Source organism: Procambarus clarkii, chromosome 2 (assembly GCF_040958095.1).
Source record: "Procambarus clarkii isolate CNS0578487 chromosome 2, FALCON_Pclarkii_2.0, whole genome shotgun sequence".
NCBI lineage: Eukaryota > Metazoa > Arthropoda > Malacostraca > Decapoda > Cambaridae > Procambarus > Procambarus clarkii.
The window spans coordinates 17,360,372-17,381,814 of record NC_091151.1 but is presented as its reverse complement, the minus strand read 5'-3'; the positions used below and the strand labels follow the sequence as shown (position 1 = coordinate 17,381,814).

The 21,443-nt window shown below is 43.8% G+C and overlaps 1 protein-coding gene across 1 annotated transcript in view; it reads left to right on the top strand.

Annotated features, from left to right (window-relative positions):
* The window catches only part of mRpL54 (mitochondrial ribosomal protein L54), an 87,662-nt gene that overhangs the window by 37,731 nt on the left and 28,488 nt on the right, over positions 1-21,443 (top strand). The window lies entirely within an intron of this gene.

The following is a 21,443-nucleotide window of genomic DNA, read 5'->3' as shown; positions in this document are numbered from 1 at the left end:
GGTGTATATTTAATAATACTAATAATAATCTAATAATACTCCTGTACAAAGTTCAGTGTACGTCAGTGCTGTATAGCAAACTTATCACTGTGAAGTGATAGGAAATAAAGAAATAATACTATTTCATGAAATATGTTAAGTTTTCTTTCTGTGTGGAACCCTGTCGGCTTCCTGGAACTATCGGACTGATATTAGCGATATTAATCTGGATCTTCAGTCAATTGGAGTTCTGCCTACCGGGGACCACGAGCCAGAACCTGGCCCCCCTCAGAGAGGCGCAGGGAGCAATGGCCTAAGGAAATCCCCACTGTTTTTTTGAGTTTTCCATGTTTGCTATTGACCGGGGTTAGGCATCTAGGGAGATAAGCATCCCCAAACAAACCACACCTGGTAGAAAATTGCAACCTAAGACCGAACAGAGACCCAGTACTCCTACCAAAAGAAACAAGGAAAGAAGCAAATATCATTGACCCGGCACGCAGTTTGTTCGCGCTGCCTCTCCCCACCCGGCAATCCACTTCCCAGTTAGTAGACTGGAGCCGACTGGGGCATTTGTCAACTCTGGCCTCAATTTCCTGCCAGGAATTTGTGCCCTTGTGGTGTCGCCTGCTGAGTGTGGTGTGATGGCAAGGAGAAATTAGTGTACTGGGGCTGCATTCTCTTAGGAATACCTTCCCTAAGCACCCTGTAAGTACTACCCTTGGGTTCCAGGGTTATCTTCCCTGGGGCCTTTGGGATCTCACTCCCGTAGGGGTTACTGCTGCTCAGCTTTGATCCCACCCTTGGAGTCAGCTGGGGTCTTGTGACCTTTGTTTGGCTCTGGGTAGGGAGTGTTTTTGTTGCTGGCTGAGGCGCAAGGTGCTGTGCAGCTCACCTACCTAATGGCGGCCGTGTTTTCTGTCCCTCTGTTGTTGTTGTTGTGCTTTTGCGGAGTTTTCCTTTCTTTTTGTTTCTTCCTGCCAGGAGGGGATCTGCCTGATTTGACTATTCGTCTGCCTTGGATTATTTGGGTGGCCCTCCTCTAGGCCCCTGTGCTTGTACACTTCACAGGGGATCAGTTCGCCCTATTATATCTGTTGTCAATTTAAATTACCATATGGGCTTAACTGGCTTTGCAGTACCATTACTTGGTCTTCCCATAGGGATGCTTCCCCTTGCTGGCCCTGAAAAATAGGGCTGATGCTATCAGGGCTAGCCCTGATGCTAGCCCTATTTTCCAGGGCCAACCAGGCTTGGTTGACCGATGAACGTGTCCTCCGAATCCCATCTCGCCTTGTGCGAGTTCGAGGGTTGTTCGTTATCCTTGTCTTGGGGGGTGACTATTGCCTGTTTTGCCTCCTTCATGCTGCCAGTTGGGTCGACGACACCTTCGACCCGGAGTCTTGCGAGATGTGTTCCCCACTTGTACTTCAGATTACCCATTCTTCTTCGTAACTTCTCAGAGGTCAGGTGGCATTAACATTGCATATTAGGTATAGGTTGTTGCAATGAGCTAGGTTTGGTTGCCAGCTCGAATGCCCCAGGGCTGCCCCGTTTTGGTTTTAGAGACCTGAACCTGGGGGCGTTGGTCACTTTGAACTTGGTTCAGTCCGCGCCTTCAGTTCCTTCCCTGGTGGGTGTGGCTCACCCTTCTTCCACCCCCCACCCCCACCTGCTGCCGGCTCCCAAACATTTAAGGGTTTCAGAGTCGGGGCAGTGTTTAAATGGTGATAAGACTCGGGCGGCTCTGGGGGCTGCCCAATTTGGGACGGAGATGTAGGCATTTGAGCCTAGTCCTCCTGCTGAATCTTCTAGGTCTTCCCAGCAGGGAAGACTGCTGGGAAGCCCCTGCAGTCTGCCTTTGCTGCCTTTCTTTCAAGGGTTGAGGGCATGGAGGACAGCTCCACCCCGGTACCTGGTTCGGAGGCTCCCGGGGCTGGGGGAGAGTCGGCCTGGGGTTCTTGGACATTCTTTGATCCTGCTTGGGTTTTGGTGCCCTCGTTGTGGGGACCTGCTGTTTCAGGGTTTGGGGTTTTTTGTATCCCCCTTCCCTGTACGAATTTGATTTGGGGTCAGCTTCCCCCCACATTCGCCTCCGGGTTCCTTTGGGTTCCTCGGTTTCCTCTTTCTGGAGGGTTTTCTACCTCCCACATTTCCCAGAAGAAGGTTCAGGAGGCCCTTGCTGCATACCGATACCTTCGTACCGCCTGTGTGACCCTGACAACTGAGTGGATAGCGCTTTGAATTTGTAGTCCTGAGGTTCCGGATTCGATCCCCGGTGGAGGCGGAAACAAATGGGCAGAGTTTCTTTCATTTTGATGCTCCTATTACCTAGCAATAAATAGGTACCTGGGAGTTAGACAGCTGCTACGGGCTGCTTCCTGGGGTTGTGTAACAAAAAAGGAGGCCTGGTTGAGGACCGGGCCACGGGGACACTAAGCCCCAAAATCATCTCAAGGCAACCTCAAGATAACCTAGAGATGACCCGGATTCGCCTCTGTGATGGATCCGATCTCTTTTGAGTTCAGTTCTTCCCCGTATTGGGTGCTTTATGAGGTTCCCGAGTCTTCCTGGCTGGCAGAATGCCCTTTCTTTTCTCAGGGAGCGTAGCACGGGTTTTGTTGTACCCGTGTGCTTGAATGGTGAAAGGTTTCTACGATTCAGGAGGCAGTGTGTGTATTTTTTGCCTCTCGCCTCACGTGTCGTCAAGCCATCCTCGCTCTCTCCTTGGACTCTGCTTGGGCCCTGGCTCTTAGGTTTTTGTTACCATTTTGTCCGTTGCTGTTTGCAGACAGAGCTGTTGCTCAGTTTTTGCAGGCGGCTTCGGCTAGTTGCCGAGGCCGAGTGCTCTGGGGTGGCCGTTCTTAGGCCTCTCAGAGGGGTAGTGCCAGGCATCGAGTTTCTGCTGTGTGTAATTGCCTAAGTGTAATTACCTAAGTGTAGTTACAGGATGAGAGCTACGCTCGTGGTGTCCGGTCTTCCCAGCTCTTTTTGTCATATAATGCTTTGAAACTACTGACGGTCTTGGCCTCCACCACCTTCTCCCCTAACTTGTTCCAACCGTCTACCACTCTGTTTGCGAAAGTGAATTTTCTTATATTTCTTCGGCATCTGTGTTTAGCTAGTTTATATCTATGACCTCTTGTTCTTAAGGTTCCAGGTCTCAGGAAATCTTCCCTATCGATTTTATCAATTCCTGTTACTATTTTGTATGTAGTGATCATATCACCTCTTTTTCTTCTGTCGTTTAGTTTTGGCATATTTAATGCCTCTAACCTCTCCTCGTAGCTCTTGCCCTTCAGTTCTGGGAGCCACTTAGTAGCATGTGTTTGCACCTTTTCAAGTTTGTTGATGTGCTTCTTAAGATATGGGCACCACACAACCGCTGCATATTCTAGCTTTGGCCTAACAAAAGTTGTGAACAATTTCTTTAGTATATCGCCATCCATGTATTTAAAAGCAATTCTGAAGTTAGAAAGCGTGGCATAGGCTCCTCGCACAATATTCTTTATGTGGTCCTCAGGTGATAGTTTTCTATCTAGAACCACCCCTAGATCTCTTTCTTTATCAGAATTCTTTAAAGATTTCTCACATAATATATTGGTTGTGTGGGGTCTGTGTTCTCCTATTCCACATTCCATAACATGGCATTTATTAACATTAAATTCCATTTGCCAAGTGGTGCTCCATATACTTATTTTGTCCAGGTCATCTTGAAGGGCATGACAATCATCTAAGTTTCTTATCCTTCCTATTATCTTAGCATCATCAGCAAACATGTTCATATAATTCTGTATACCAACTGGTAGATCATTTATGTACACAATAAACATCACTGGTGCAAGAACTGAACCCTGTGGTACTCCACTTGTGACATTTCTCCAGTCCGATACATTGCCTCTGATCACAGCCCTCATTTTTCTATCAGTCAGAAAATTTTTCATCCATGTTAGAAGCGTACCTGTCACTCCTCCAATATTTTCCAGTTTCCAGAACAACCTCTTATGTGGAACTCTGTCGAAAGCCTTTTTTAGGTCCAGATGGATGCAGTCAGCCCAACCATCTCTTTCCTGTAATATCTCTGTTGCTCGATCATAGAAACTGAGTAAATTCGATACACAGGATCTTCCAGATCGAAAACCATACTGCCTGTCTGATATTATATCATTTCTCTCCAGGTGTTCTACCCATTTAGATTTAATTATTTTTTCCAATATTTTGACTATTACACTTGTCAATGATACCAGTCTATAATTAAGGGGGTCTTCCCTGCTTCCACTTTTGTAGATTGGAACTATGTTAGCCTTTTTCCACACATCAGCTACAACTCCTGTAAACAGGGATGCCTGAAAAATCAGTTGAAGAGGAATGCTGAGCTCAGGTGCACATTCTCTCAGAACCCATGGTGAAACTCCATCTGGACCAACTGCTTTGTTCTTATTTAGCTCCTTGAGCATTTTTTTCCACTTCGTCTCTAGACACCTCTGTGCTCTATGTTGTTCTCTGGAATTCTTATTGTATCTGGTTCCCTGAAGATTTCATTTTGTACAAACACATTTTGGAACTTTTCGTTTAATGTTTCACACATTTCCTTTTCATTTTCCGTGAATCTATTTCCCATTTTCAACCTCTGAATATTATCCTTTACCTGCAATTTGTTGTTTATGAATTTATAGTATAGACCTGGTTCTGTTTACATTTGTCTGCAATCCCTTTTTCAAAATTTCTTTCTGCCACTCTCCTCACTGCCGTGTAGTTGTTTCTCGCATCTTTGTATCGCTGGTATGTTTGGGGGTTTGGCCTCTTCCTGTATTGGTTCCATTTTTGTGTCTTTTGGTCTCTGGCCCTCTCGCACTTTCTGTTGAACCAATCCTGTTTCCTAGTTCTGCTTCTCTGTTTAGTATAAATTTTTTTGTGCCTTTGTTATATATTTCACAAAACTTGACATACATCTCATTCACTTCCTTGCCTAGCAACAAGTCTGTCCAATTATACTCAATAAATTTTTTCTAAGGTTGCCATAATGTCCTCTCCTAAAGTCAGGTTTTTCTATTGCATCGACCGTCATATTTTCTTCCAGATTATAATGCATTGCATACTTTATTCCCAAAAGACATGGTCACTTTTACCCAAGGGAGGAAGGTACTGAATGTCAAATATTTCTTCCTCCTTCCTGGTAAATATCATATCTAGCACGGAGGGAACGTCCCCTTCCCTCATCCTCGTAGCTTGTTTAACATGTTGATACAAGAATGTTTCCAGGATGAGGTCTACAAATTTACAGGTCCAAAATCTTCTGTTTTAGCTTCATATGCTTCCCAGTCTATGGATTTCAAGTTGAAGTCGCTGACTATCAACAGTCGTGAACTATCGTTATCCGCTCTCGCTATGATCTCTCTCATTATTGTTATAAGACCTTCTCGTTTACTATCTAGCTCCTCCTTTGACCATGTGCTGCTTAGCGGTGGACTATATGCATTTATGATCATTAGTTTATCATCCTCATGGCAGATCTCTAGTGCTATTATGTCAACTTCTTGTGGATTGGCAGTCATTATTTCCTTCACCTTTAGGTGTTCTTTCACCAGCATAGCAACGCCACCGCCTTTCCTGATTTTTCTGTCCCGTCTGCAAATTGAGTAGCCCCTTGGGAATATGACCTCATTTAAAATAGCATCTTCAAGTTTTGTCTCCGTAAGTGCAACAATGTCTGGTGTCTGCAGCTGTATTATATCACTTAACTCCAGTATCTTTGATCTTACTATGTTGGTGTATGCCCTCTTCAGGAACTTGTTCCCCCTCTTCTTATTTTTCACTCCCCCTTTCTCTAATGATTTTGTTGGTTTGAGAAAGGGGGAGTGAAAAATAAGAGGGGGAACAAGGTGTGGTGGGACATTGGTGCCAGCTTTGGAGCCGTCGTCGTCTGGTCGGCGCAGTGCTTGCTCTGCATGTCGGGCGGTGTTTAGTCCCATGATTCATGGGCGTTTTGGGTCGTGTCTTCTGGCTTGTGGTGGCGTTAGGCGGCTTCACCATTTGAAGGTTCGGTGCTGCGGGGCAGGCTTCTTCCCCTTCACTCCATCAGGTCATCCTGAACTGGGTGTGCTTGGGCGTTGCCGAAACAACCTCGTCTCTCAAGTGGGTTTCCTGCTTGTTTCTGGTGCCGAAATGGGATTGTACGCATCTTCGGTTCATTCTAGACTTGTCCCGTCTGAACTGCTGGATTCCTTGCCCCTCTTTTTGGATGACTACTCTGTCCAAGGTCCGGCTTCCTTGGTCTGGTTCTTTCCCAGCTCGCCAGGTTCGGGTTCCTGGTGAACTGGCGGAAGTCCCATTTGGTTCCGTCCCTGGTTTGGACTTGGCTGGGCCTTATTTGGGACGCTCGAACTGCGTTCATTTGTCTCCCTACTGCGGCATTGCTGCAACTGCAGTTATGCCTTCAGCTGTTTCTGAGGGGGTTCCGGGTCACCCGAAGGTTGCTCGAGTAGTTGTGTAGGTGTCTGAACTTTGCCATGCTGGTTTACCCGCTGGGACAGGTTTGGCTTGGCACCTGTACTGGTTTCTTCAGGGCTGTCCTTTCTGCCTCTCTCGCGACCACTGGGTTCGACCCCTGTGGGCCTTGCGTCGGTTACTGCATTGCCGGCTTCCTCCTCGAATTTTTTGGGGTTCGGTGCCTTGGTGCCTTCCAGAGCCCTCGCTTGATGCGTTCACATCTGCCTGGTCCCTTGAATGGGGTTTTGTGACCAATGCTCCCAAACACCTGTCCGATGCGGTGTTTAAAGATAACGCTCTGTCGGTGAAATTCAAACCTTATTTTTTGAATAATACAGTATAAGGGGTCATAATATTGGTCAAGCCAGGCGCAATGAGGACCTAACACAAAGGTCAGATGTAAGTGATACAGCACCTATGAGGACGATACAGCGGGTGTATCCAGTTGTAGCTCGGAGCGTCACCCTTGCAATCCTATGCTATCTACAATTTATTTAGATGATACATACTGTAGATGAATCGTTTTCTGCATTCAGTGATGATGCATCTAATACAAATAGCATAGATTAACAGTGTTAGCAGCTTCCATGGTGGTGTTTTCCATAGATATTTTCAAGAATACCTGAATCTCTTCCTAACTGACGGACACTCTTTGAGGCTGGCTGAATCTCTTTCTGTGTGGGACCATACAAAGCGATCCTTTCAAGACTTACCTTACAAATTGATCTTTTCCTATAATCTTTTCAGTACTACCTTATGCTTTACAAGCTTGGCTACATACAACCTACAAGTACTAAAGACAAGAGTGTACGTGAGTGCGTTATTTGCAAACACACAGAATGAAGAAACAGGAAGCGAAAATTTATCTGTACCTGGTGCACTGGGAGCGAAGTCGCGCTGTGTACCATGGGCTACTTCGTTGACTATTACTCACTTCCGAAGTACTGAGTGTGTAATACATTGTGTTACTGTGTAAAAAGTGTGTGAAACTGTACATATTGTAATTTTAGTAAAATTTTAACAGGTAATATTGCGACAATAAGCATTTATTGTGGACACATTACTGACACATGTATCACAGTTCCATGGAACATTATGAACGTTCTACTGTATACATATTGTAAAGGACACAAATATGCATCATATATGAAAACAAAAACAAATAAAACCGCATTGGAAATACATAAAACAAATAATTGAAAATATATTTGTGGCAACGCCCGGTGCTTGAATGGCCCACGCGACCGTGTCTGGGCTGTTCACGCACGGGCGACCAGGCCCTGATGACGTCACAGCGCACCTTGTCCACGTCCTCACAGCCAAAGTAAGTGGAATTTGGTATTCCAAATGTTCATGTCCAAATACATGTTCAGGGAAGGGAATTTATCATTTTATGAAGAAAAACAATTTTTTGGGAACACTTTATTTCATGTGCACCGGGGGAAATTCACAATAAACTCCGCGCAGCACGGTGGTTAATGATTCCTTACACAAGTTTCTAAAGGCAGTTCTTACGTGGGTCAACCTAGCATATGCCGTTGATGATATCCTTTTGGTGTGGGGCTCTGGGGACAAGTTTGGTGTGATATCAACCCCCAGACCTTTCTATTTGTCTCTTGCAGGATTTCACCTCCCAGATGGCACCTTGTGTTCAGCCTTCTGCTCCCTTCGCCTAATTTCAACATTTTACACTTTCCTGAATTGAACTTTAGTAGCCATTTTCAAGACCATTCCTCCAGTTTGTCCAGGTCGTCCTGTAGTCTCAGTCTATCTTCATCATCATTCATCTTGGTGGTACTTCCTGCTTAGCCCCCATGAGTGGACACATCCCGGGGGTTCAGCTTTAGAAGTTTGCTCGGTAGTTTTGGGGCGCCGGTTCGAAAGTACCCTGCCTGGGCTATCCTTAGCGTGATACCAAAACAAAGGGCCATGGGAAACCCTATGGGGGCCCCCCATAGGGTTTGAACTATAGCTACTGAACATGAAAGTGGAAGATCCAGACAATTTCTTTATGCGGGATATTCAAACCCCTGTAAATATAACTGATATCAACACGAGTGCACTAAATTTTGAAAGAGAATTGAAAACATGCCCATGCACTCGGTCCCAGGTCCAGACTCATGGAATTCAATATTTATAAAGAAATGCAAAGTGCCGGTAGCACAGGCACTCGGTATAGTGTAGAGGAAGAGCTTGGACACGGGGGAGATACCAGATGCACTTAAAGTAGCAGACATACCCCCTCTACACAAGGGAGGGAGCAAAGCATTGGCAAAGAGTTATAGACCAGTTGCACTAACATCGCACATAATAAAAGTGTTTGAGAGAGTGATTAGGAGTCAGGTCACCAATTTCATGGAGACCAATGACCTTCACAACCCAGGCCAACATGGATTTCTAGCGGGAAGATCGTGCCTCTCACAGCTACTTGAGCTACTTGTACTATAACAATGGGTGGACCTAAGATAATAGTGGCAGTCATTTACAACCCTCCCCTAAATGACAGAAGACCTAGACAGGAGTTTGATAGGAACAACATGGCAACCATTAATATAATAGAGAGAGCAGCTTCAGTTGCCTGCAGGAATGGCTCAAGACTCTTAATCATGGGTGATTTCAACCATGGAAAGATAGACTGGGAGAATGGGGACCCACATGGTGGTGCAGATGCGTGGCGAGCTAAACTCTTGGAAGTGGCAACAAGGAATTTTCTGAGCCAGCATGTCAAGGAACCCACAAGAGTGAGAGGCAATGATGAACCAGCTAGACTCGACTTGATATTCACCCTGAATGAGTCAGAAATAAGGGAAGTCAAAGTTGAAGCCCCCATAGGAATGAGTGACCACAGTGTACTGACCTTTGAGTACGTGGTGGAGGTAGGGATAACCTATCCAAGGATGGGAGTGGAGGGGAAAAGACTGAATTACCGAAGAGGAAAATATGACAAGATGAGGAACTTCCTCAGGGGAATACCATGGGAAACAGAACTTAGAGACAAGAATGTGCAGATCATGATGGATTTTGTCACCCAAAAGTGCCAGGAAGCTGCAGACAGGTTTATCCCCGTCCAAAAGGAGAAAACGAAAAACAACAGAAAAAGCCATGGTTCAACCAGGAATGTAAGGTAGCAAAACAACTGAGTAAACGAACATGGAGAAACTACAGAAATAACAGAACACCAGAGAGCAGGGAGAGATACCAGAGGGCCAGAAATGAGTACATCAGAGTGAGGAGGGAAGCAGAGAGACAGTTTGAAAATGACATTGCGAGTAAAGCCAAGACCCAACCAAAGCTGCTCCACAGCCACATCAGGAGGAAAACAGCAGTGAAGGAACAAGTGATGAAGCTGCAGATAGGGGAGAACAAATACACAGAGAATGACAAGGAGGTGTGTGAAGAACTCGGCAAGAGATTCCAGGAGGTCTTCACAATAGAACAAGGAGAAGCCCTGCACTAAATGAGGAGGCGGCAAACCAAGCAACCTTGGAGGAATTTGACCTCACCAGTGATGAGGTCAAAAGGTGTCTGCTGGAGCTGGATGTGACAAAGGCTGTTGGGCCTGATAGAATCTCACCATGGATACTAAAGGAAGGTGCAGAAGCACTAAGTGTGCCACTCTCTATGGTGTATAACAGGTCACTGGAAACAGGAGACTTACCAGAAAGTTGGAAGACAGCTAACATGGTCCCAATATACAAAAAGGGTGACAGGCAAGAAGCACTGAATTACAGGCCAGTTTCCTTAACTTGTATACCATGCAAGGTGCTGGAGAAGATCGTGAGGAAAAGGCTCGTAGAGCATCTGGAGGGAAATAACTTTGTAACGCACCACCAACCATGGGTTCAGGGATGGTAAATCGTTGCCTCACAGGTTAATAGAATTTTATGACCAGGCAACGAAATTAGGCAGGAAAGAGAAGGGTGGGCCGACTGCATTTTCCTGGAATGCCAAAAAGCCTTTGACACAGTACCCCATAAAAGGCTGTTAAAAAAGTTGGAGCAACAGGCAGGAGTAAAAGGGAAGGTGCTCCAGTGGATAAGGGAGTACTTAAGCAACAGGAAACAGCGAGTAACGGTGAGGGGGGAGACATCAGAGTGGCGAGATGTCACCAGCGGAGGTCCCACAGGGCTCAGTACTTGGACCCATCCTGTTTCTAATATATGTGAACGATCTTCCAGAGGGTATAGACTCATTCCTCTCGATGTTTGCTGATGATGCAAAAATTATGAGATGAATCAAGACGGATGAAGATAGACAGAGACTAGAGGATGACCTGGATAAACTGGAGGAATGGTCTAGAAAATGGCTGCTAAAGTTCAACTCGGGAAAGTGTTAAGGTGATGAAATTAGGCGAAGGGAGCAGGAGGCTGAACACAAGGTATCATCTGGTAGGGGAAATCCTGCAAGAGTCAAATAGAGAGAAGGATCTGGGAGTTGATATCACACCGAACCTGTCCCCAGAGGCCCACATCAAAGAATATCATCAGCGGCATATGCTAGACTGGCCAACATAAGAACTGCCTTCAGAAACTTGAGTAAGGAATCTTTCAGAACCCTGTATACCACTTATGTAAGACCAATCCTGGAGGATGCAGCTCCAGCCTGGAGTCCATACCTAGTTAAACACAAGACAAAGTTAGAGAAGATTCAGCGGTATGCCACCAGGCTCGTCCCGGAACTGAGAGGATTGAGCTACGAGGAAAGGCTAAAGGAGTGAACCTCACATCCCTGGAAAACAGAAGAGTAAGGGGAGACATGATAACCACCTACAAAATTCTCAGGGGAATTGACAGGGTGGACAAAGACAAACTCTTCAGCACGGGTGGGACACGAACAAGGGGACACAGGTGGAAAACTTAGTACCCAGATGAGCCACAGAGACGTTAGAAGGAATTTTTCAGTGTCAGAGTAGTTAATAAATGGAATGCACTAGGAAGTGATGTGGTGGAGGCTGACTCCATACACAGTTTCAAATGTAGATATGATAGAGCCAGTAGGCTCAGGAATCTGTACACCAGTTGATTGACAGTTGAGAGGCGGGACCAAAGAGCCAAAGCTCAACCCCCGCAAGCACAATTAGGTGAGTACAATTAGGTGATTACTAATGATGTCCGACGATCTAACATTTAGGGAGTATAACCAAGCAAATATCGCGTCAGCCAGAAAAATGATCAGATGGATTACAAGAACTTTCAAATCCAGGGATCCCATCACAATGGTTGTTACTCTCAAGTCACTTGTGTTGTCCCGTCTCGAGTACTGCTCAGTACTCGCTTCCCCCTTCAGAGCAGGAGAGATTGCTGAAATAGAGGGAATATAGAGAACATATACGGCAACGCATAGACGAGATAAAGGAGAAAAAAAGGTATTGGTATCTCTCTCGTCTCTAGAAAGGAGACGAGAGAGATACCAAATAATATACACATGGAAAATACTGGAGGGTCAGGTCCCAAATCTACACAGTAAAATAACAATGTACTGGAGTGAACGATATGGAAGAAAATGCAAGATTGAACCAGTGAAGAGCAGAGGTGCCATAGGCACAATCAGAGAGCACTGTATAAACATCAGAGGTCCGCGGTTGTTCAACGTCCTCCCAGCGACTATATGAAATATTGCCGGAACAACCGTGGACATCTTCAAGAGAAAACTGGACTGTTTTCTAAGAGAAGTTCCAGATCAGCCGGGCTGTGGCGGGTACGTGGCCCTGCGGGCCGCTCCAAGCAACAGCCTGGTGGACCAAACTCACAAGTCGAGCCTGGCATTGGGCCGGGCTTGGGGAGTAGAAGAACTCCCAGAACCCCATCAACCAGGTATCAACCAGGTATCTATGACAAAGTCACTGAAGCATTAGAATAAAAACAGAATGCTGATGTGATATACACGGACTTTGCAAAGGCTTTCGATAAATGTGACCATGGCGTGATAGCACACAAAATGAAGTCAATGGGAATAACCGGTAAAGTAGGACGCTGTATACTCAGTTTTCTGTCAAACAGGACTCAGCGAGTAACGGTCAACCATATAAAATCTAGTCCAAGTGCAGTTAAAAGCTCTGTACCTCAGGGTACAGTCCTTGCACCGCTGCTTTTCCTTATTCTCATATCAGATATAGACAAAAATACAAGTCACAGCTTCGTATCATCCTTTGCAGATGACACAAAAGTCAGTATGAAAATTACCTCGGCTGAAGACATTGAAAAACTTCAAGCTGATATTAATAAAGTTTTCGACTGGGCATCAGAAAATAACATGATGTTTAACAGTGATAAATTCCAGGTACTCCAGGGTAATTCCAGGGTATAAAACACAATCAAATGTACCCATAGTAGGAAAACAGCATGTAAAGGATTTGGGAATAATAATGTCTGACGACCTAACGTTTAAGGAGCATAACCAAGCAAATATTGCGACAGCCAGAAAAATGATAGGATGGATTACGAGAACTTTCAAATCTAGGGATCCCATCTCAATGGTTGTACTCTTCAAGTCACTTGTGTTGTCCCGTCTTGAGTACTGCTCAGTACTCACTTCCCCCTTCAGAGCAGGAGAGATTGCTGAAATAGAGGGAATACAGAGAACATATACAGCACGCATAGACGCAATAAAGCATCTAAATTATTTGGATCGTTTCAAAGCCCTCCAAATGTACTCACTAGAAAGAAGACGAGAGAGATATCAAATAACATACACCTGGAAGATACTGGAGGGCTAAGTACCAAATCTACACAGTAAAAAAACAACGTACTGGAGTGAACGATATGGAAGAAAATGCAGAATAGAACCAGTGAAGAGCAGAGGTGCCATAGGCACAATCAGAGAACACAGTATCCACTCAATTTAACGGCCTATATGGGGCTGTACCCTGGTCGTTATTTCTGGAGCTCCGTTATTTCCGAAGTTAAGTCGGGTCGGGTAATTTTTCAAGTAACATTCAGGTAGGATATATTTTATACTGTACAGTGGTACCTCGGAATGCGATTGTCCCTGTATGCGAGATTTTCGGAAGGCGAGGTGTATTTACTCCAAAATTTGTCTCGGAAGGCGATGGTTACTTCGGGAGTCGAGTTTGAACGCGAGTTTGTTGATATGCGTACAGCCGACCTAGCGCCGTGGTCGTTCGGCGATCGTCGCCCCTCTGCCCCGCTGCCCCTCAGTTCACCATTGTCTCGCGCGCAGTGACTACCCCCACATCAAATCTTGTTGTGAATTTCAGTGTTTTGTTGGATTTTTGGTGATTTGTCTATACAATTTGTTATTATATATCTCACCATGAGTCCCAAGAAAGCCAGTGGTAAGGATAAAGGCCAGAAAGCTCATGTGAGGATGACAATAGAGGAGAAACAAGAGATCATTCGAAAGCATGAGAACGGTACACGTGTTGTTGATCTTTGTAGGCAGTACAACAAAGCGACATCAACAATATGCACTATACTTAAGAAGAAAAATAAGATTATGAGTGCTAATGTGGCAAAAGGAGTAAGAACATTAACGACACAAAGACCACAAATACTTGAAGAAGTGGAAAAGTTGTTATTAATTTGGATACACGACAAGGAGTTGAGGGGTGATAGTGTTTCGGAGGCCATTATTTGTGAGAGAAGCCAGGGTGTTGCACGAAGACCTTCTAAAGAAGACCCCTGCAACGAGTGATGCAGATAAGAAAGAGTTTAAGGCAAGCAGGGGCTGGTTTGAAAAATTTAGAAAGAGAAGTGGTATCCATAGTGTTACAAGGCATGGGGAGGGCAGCCAGCTCAGACAAACCAGCCGCTGGACGATTTATTGACGAATTTAAAGAGTTTGCACAGGCTGAGGGATACCTACCGCAACAAGTGTTTAATTGTGACGAAACAGGACTGTTTTGGAAAAGAATGCCTAAGAGGACATACATTACCAAGGAGGAAAAAATCCTTGCCTGGACACAAGCCTATGAAAGATAGGTTTACGCTTGTGCTGTGTTCAAATGCGAGTGGCGATTTAAAATTAAACCCTTGCTAGTGTATCATTCTGAAAATCCAAGGGTTTTCAAACAGTATAATGTGCAGAAAACCCGTTTGTCTGTGATGTGGAAGTCTAATAAAAAAGCATGGTGACTAGGCTTATTTTTTCAGAGTGGGTGAATGAAGTGCTGTGCCCTGCCATAGAAAAATATCTGCAGGAGAAACAATTGCCACTCAGAGCCGTGCTTCTCCTTGACAATGCTCCTGCTCATCCTCCAGGCTTGGAAGATGATTTGATGCCTCAATACAATAAATTCCTCACAGTTAAATTCCTTCCTCCTAACACCACTCCTCTAATTCAGCCTATGGACCAGAAAATCATAGCGAATTTTAAGAAACTTTATGAAAGGGCACTTTTCCGGAAATGTTTTGAAGTGACTGAAGCCACAAACCTCACCCTCAAAGAGTTCTGGAGAGAGCATTTTAACATTTTTAGTGCTTTAAAACTCGTTGACAAAGCCTGGCAAGAAGTGACTCAAAGAACCCTGATCTCTGGCTGGAGAAAATTGTGGGCCTGAAGGTGTGAGAGAACTAGACTTTGAGGGGTTTTGAGCCTATAAATGATGCGCCTATTGTTGAGGAAATTGTTAGTCTAGGCCAGAAAATGGCTTGGAATTGGATGGTGATGATGTGGAGGAGTTGGTGGAAGAACACAACGAAGAACTGACCACCGAAGACTCCTAGCCCTTCAACAGGAACAGCAAGCCAACACAGCAGCGAATGATTCTGCAGTGGAGGAGGAGGTGGTGGCAACAGCACCAGCGAATGTCCCTTCTGCAGTAATTAAGAAGGTGTGTCAGATGTGGGAAGAGATTCAAACAACTATTGAACAGACTCACCCAGACAAAGCTGTAGTAGGCCGTTGTCTTAATCTTTTCAATGACAATGTGATGCCTTACTACAGAGAGAGCTTGCGAAGAAGGGAAAAGCAAGCTTCCATGGACAAATATTGGTGAAGAAATCGAGCAGTGAGCCTCAACCAGGACCTAGTGGCACTCAGGTTAAACGTCCCAGGGAGAGCACACCAGAAAGGTCCTCACTGCCTGATGTGATTATGGAAGGGGACTCCCCTTCCAAACAGTAATTCCTCTCCTCCTCCCCCCCTCCTCACCATCTTCCATACGCCTACAGCACTCGACAGTAAGGTAAGTAATAACTGGAACATAGTTTTGTAGGTTTATTTAGATGAATTAGGTAAATTAGGTATAAAAATTTAGTTTGATGTGGGGTTTTTGGGGTAGTCAGGAACGGATTAATTCATTTCCCTTTATTTCTTATGGGGAAATTAACTTCGGAATGCGAGTTTTCGGAAGGCGAGGCGTCTCCAGGAACGGATTAAACTCGCATTCTGAGGTATGCCTGTAATAACTAAAATTAATAAAGTTCATTGTGTAATTGCATTCCAATTTAGTGCACGGCCGACGATTAAGCCAGTTGCTGGCTGCTGCATGGATGATGTGTAAACACACTCTGATCAAGTCCAGATGGGTGGGAAAAAAATTGATTCATTCCTTTGTATTGCAAAATATTTCATGTATCAATCAGTGAGTTAATATTGTCTTAACACTTTCGCGCTTTAGATTAGAGATAACTCGTCGCCGTTTTTTCTTATGATTCCGCATAACAGCCTACTTTTCTCGTCCATCGAAAAAATATTTCTATAAATTCCATTTTTTAACCGAAATGGATGGGGATACTTTTGTTTTGTAGAGAATTTATTTGCGAATTTTTTGGTACCAGAATGAATATTATATCACATAAACTTCTATGAGTAAAAAAAAAAATACACAAAGTATGTTTGGGGTGTGGCGAGCGTGTGGCAGTGGGTTCCCTTTAGCCGTTGATATATCCAACACCTGGGAAATATTGTATGTGTTATGTATATGTCTGTGTAGGGAATTTTACTGCGATCACTGTCATACAAATTATAAAATGTTTCAACAAATATAAACATGACAAACATCAAATGAACGAAAACAATGCGTTCGTTTCTGCCGCGAACGCATACTGAGCGACGTGGTTCTATATTTGGCGCTTCTCTTACACATGCTTTGTACAAATGTTATACAGTTCATCTTATAGAAAATTTTATTGCGAAACACATTGGTATAAAAAAGAAATACGTACATAGAAAAGTAGGGTCAGGAAACGTATAAACTTTCCAAGCATGATTTCCCCCCCTGTGTTTTCGCCAGTGCGCTCGCGGCTAACTACTCTCCACTTCACACACTCTTGCGGGTGGGCAATTACCTATATTAAACATTCATATGCATATGTCCGTGTAGAGAATTTTATTGCGATTCCAATGATACCAAAATTAGCGATGTAGGACAACTGTAGGCTTCGCAACCATTAAGAGAGTGGAAACATTTTGTTGCTGTTTGGCGCTCTCGGCGAGTGATCTGCATAGTTTTTTATTTGGTGTTGATACTCCTTATGCTTGGGCGGCATTTTATAGGTATGCTCTTATAGACAATTTCATTGCGAACACAGTGATACCAAATTTAAATACATGCGCCTTCAATTATTGTCAGGACAGTCAAAAGAGTGTACACTTTTTCGGTCTTACCGCGTAGGCGCGCGAAGTGCCGAAAGCATCTGGGGTATTGTTTTTTTTTGAACGCCGAGAGCGCGAAAGTGTTAATAAAATTTTAGAGATGTGTTTTGATTTACCCTGAACAGTGCAGGTAATGTATTTTTAATGTTACGACACAGGCTGTGGCGGCCATGCCATAACAATGGCGATCGAGCCTTGTCACTGAGAGCTAGCCAAGACGAAATATTTTGAGCTCACCTTTTCTCTGCTGACGATAGAATATACATTTGCAGAGACTAATATGTAGCTTTTGTTGAAAAAAAACAATTAATATCTTGTAATACTATAATGAAATTGGTAAATTGACTTACTTTTAATGAAGCTGAAGATTACGAAGCTGTGATGATTACGTCATCCTCTGCAGCGCTTGTTTTATATTGTTTATATTGTATACAGTGGTACCTCGGAATGCGATTGTCCCTGTATGCGAGGTTTTTGGAAGGCGAGGTGTATTTACTCCAAAAATTTGTCTCGGAAGGCGATGGTTACTTCGGGAGGCGAGTTTGGACGCGAGTTTGTTGATACGCGTACAGCCGACCTAGCGCGTGGTGGTTCGGCGATCGTCGCCCCTCCGCCCCGCCGCCCCTCAGTTTATTATTGTCTCGCGCTCAGTGACTACCCCCACATCAATTCTTCTCGCGGATTTTCAGTGTTTTGTTGGATTTTTGGTGATTTGTCTATACAATTTGTTATTATATATCTCACCATCGGTCCCAAGAAGCCAGTGGTAAGGATAAAGGCCAGAAAGCTCATGTGAGGATGACAATAGAGGAGAAACAAGAGATCATTCGGAAGCATGAGAACGGTACACGTGTTGTTGAACTTTGTAGGCAGTACAACAAAGCCACATCAACAATATGCACTATACTTAAGAAGAAAAATAAGATTATGGGTGCTAAAGTGGCAAAAGGAGTAAGAACATAAATGGCACAAAGACCACAAATACTTGAAGAAGTGGAAAAGTTGTTATTAATTTGGATACACGACAAGGAGTTGAGGGGTGATAGTGTTTCGGAGGCCATTATTTGTGAGAAAGCCAGGGTGTTGCACGAAGACCTTCTAAAGAATACCCCTGCAACGAGTGATGCAGATAAGAAAGAGTTTAAGGCAAGCAGGGGCTGGTTTGAAAAATTTAGAAAGAGAAGTGGTATCCATAGTGTTACAAGGCATGGGGTTATGTGATGTGATTATGGAAGGGGACTCCCCTTCCAAACAAGTAACTCCTCTCCTCCTCCCCCCTCCTCACCATCTTCCATACGCCTACAGCACTCGACAGCAAGGTAAGTAATAACTGGAACACAGTTTTGTAGGTTTATTTAGATGAATTAGGTAAATTAGGTATAAAAATTTAGTTGATGTGGGGTTTTTGGGGTAGTCAGGAACGGATTAATTCATTTCCCTTTATTTCTTATGGGGAAATTAACTTCGGAATGCGAGTTTTCGGAAGGCGAGGCGTCTCCAGGAACGGATTAAACTCTTATTCTGAGGTATGCCTGTACAGGGTACATACTGTATGTACACTTATTTTCAGGCAATCACTTCACACAACAGCTAGCCTTACTACTAATTCACATGTGTTCTAATTCTACTTCACTATTGACAATTATTTCTACTGTATATTTACACTGTACAGTATCTTTTTGTCTAGGCTTAATTAATCATTAACACTTACAATACTGTACTCTATCAACACTTTTTACACTAATTTATATGCCTTTCAATCCATATTTTATATCGTTAGTGGATGACTTGTCACGACTTGTTGGTGGGAATTCAGCATCGGCGGGTGCAGCATGGCTTGTAGAGCATTCGTTGCTGGCGGATGTTCCCACGACTTGTCGATGGTGAATTCAGCATCGGCGGGTGCAGCATGGCTTGTAGAGCATTCATTGCTGGCGGATGTTCCACGTCTTGTCGATGGGAATTCAGCATCGGCGTGGTGCAGCATCGCTTGCAGAGCATTCATTGCTGGCGGATGCTCCACGTCTTGTCGATGGGAATTCAGCATCGGCGGGTGCAGCATCGCTTGCAGAGCATTCGTTGCTGGCGGATGCTCCACGACTTGTCGATGGTGATTCAGCATCGACGGGTGCAGCATCGCTTGTCGACGAAGATTTTTCACGAACCGTTGAAATCATGAATTTATCTATTTTTGTCTGAATCTGATTTTCTCTGGCTAACGTTCTGAGACATTGCTTTAAGGCTGTAAGGTGTACATAAAAATTTCAATAACCTCATGTTACTTTTTATTGAATATTCAATGAGTTCCTCAACTTGTTCAATCTTTTCTGATATCCGACACCTCTAGGCAGAGCTCACCAACATCGTCCGAGTCATCATCAGAGTCATTTCCGAGAACACTTTGCGCAATCTGTTCTTCAGTTAACAATTCATAACCAGGATCGTAATCATTTTCTAACCATTCATTGATATCATTCACTTGTACACCCTGACCAGCTTGGAGCAACATTGTTCGGATCGTTTCTTCAAACCCTTCAAAAATCATTGGCTTCATTTTCAAAACCTTCAAATTCACTATCAGATACTGCTGCTTCACATCTAGCCTCTCTGTTAACAGTTTCTTCCATGAATTTGTTAGTGTGGTTTCTTTCACTTTATTCCAAAGCTAGCCCAGTGGAATATTGCTTCCCTGATTGTGTACTTTTTTAGATTTTCTAGTGTTCTTTGAGCCCTTGTATCCTTTCCTGTCAATTCATCTTCCTCACTAGGTAAACAACTAAAACATCTTCAAGCATTGCTGTTTGGTACATACGTTTAGCAGCAAGGATAACACCTTGGTCCATGGGCTGGATCAAGGATGTTGTGTTTGGTGGAAGTGCCATGCATTTTTATTCTGCCATCCCTTGAAATTAACTTGCTAATGGGATGAGCAGGAGCATTATCTAGCAGCAACAATGCCTTAACCTCACTGGCCTTTATTCCACATTTGTTGATCTGGAATTCTCTGACTTCTTTGCAAAAGTGGTTTTCAAACCAGTCCATAAATATTGTTTGATTAAACCATGATTTCTTAGAATTGTAATATATTACAGGTAATGCCTGCATTATATTTTTTAAGGCTCGAGGATTTTTAGACTTGCCTACCACGGCACATTTTGTCCTGTGAGAGGCATCAGCATTAGCACAGAGCAAGACTGAGAGCTGTTCCTTGCTTATCTTTCGTCCAGGAATAGTTTCTTGCATCCTACTGGTTAAGGATGTACTTGGTACAGCTCGCCACATAAACCCAGTCTCGTCAGCATTATATACTTGATATTGCTTAAATTATTACTGACAATGTACTCGTTTAATTTAGCCTTGAATGAATCAACATTAGTGGGATCAGCACTTGATGCCTCACCAGAAATTTTTTGGTGTTGAAATGTTATGCCGAGCCTAAATCTTCCAACCCACCATCACTTGCATTGAAATCTTTTATACCTAATTGAATGGCAAGTTTACTTGCTGCAACTTTAAGCTCTTCAATCTTATTGCCATGCCAATTGTGCGGTGCTGAATAAACCACTTATACACTGCAGCATCCAATTGTGGATACTGACCAGACTTTACTGTTTTTCTCGAACATGCAGCACCAGAAGTAGCACACTCTGTTGTGCTCACATATTTTAATAGAGTATCCTTCTGTTCTTGATGTCACTTGCTGTACTTTTCCCGATGTTAAACTCTGCTGCTGCTCGTGCATGAGAATATCCTTTATCAAGTTTTTTAATTAACTCCAGCTTCTGTGCAACCGTCAAGCGCTTCCTTTGGGTAACTTTTGGCATTTTGTAAATTGAAAAAGATCACAATTACAGTACAGTAATATCCTTTACAATTGAAGCTAGCCGCGCGAGTTCACGATAAACAATGGGAACACATGGCCCGGCGGAGTACATTCTAGGTCCGTGGGAAAAAAATACCTAGTGGCCTATACTATAAAAGGTATTTAATAGAAAACAAAGACTTTTGCTTAATAAAAACTGTTTCAAAATATTTTATTAATAATAATTTACAATTTTCTTCATTAAAGTGAATCATTTTAAAAGAAAATTAAGATGTAATATATGACTCTGGACGATCCAGGTCGGTGGCCTGGTCGCCATGTGAGGGGACGCTGATGCCACAACAAACCCAATACCGACCGTCGGTAATATCGACCACAGACCGGTATAGTAGGCTGCAGATACCGGTCTCCCAAACCGGTCGTTAATACCGGCAGATCGGTATAAAAGAGGCCGTTAAATTGAGTGGATACTGTATAAACATCAGAGGTCCGTGGTTGTTCAACGTCCTCCCAGCAAGCATAAGAAATATTGCCGGAACAACCGTGGATATCTTCAAGAGGAAACTAGATTTATTCCTCCAAGGAGTGCCGGACC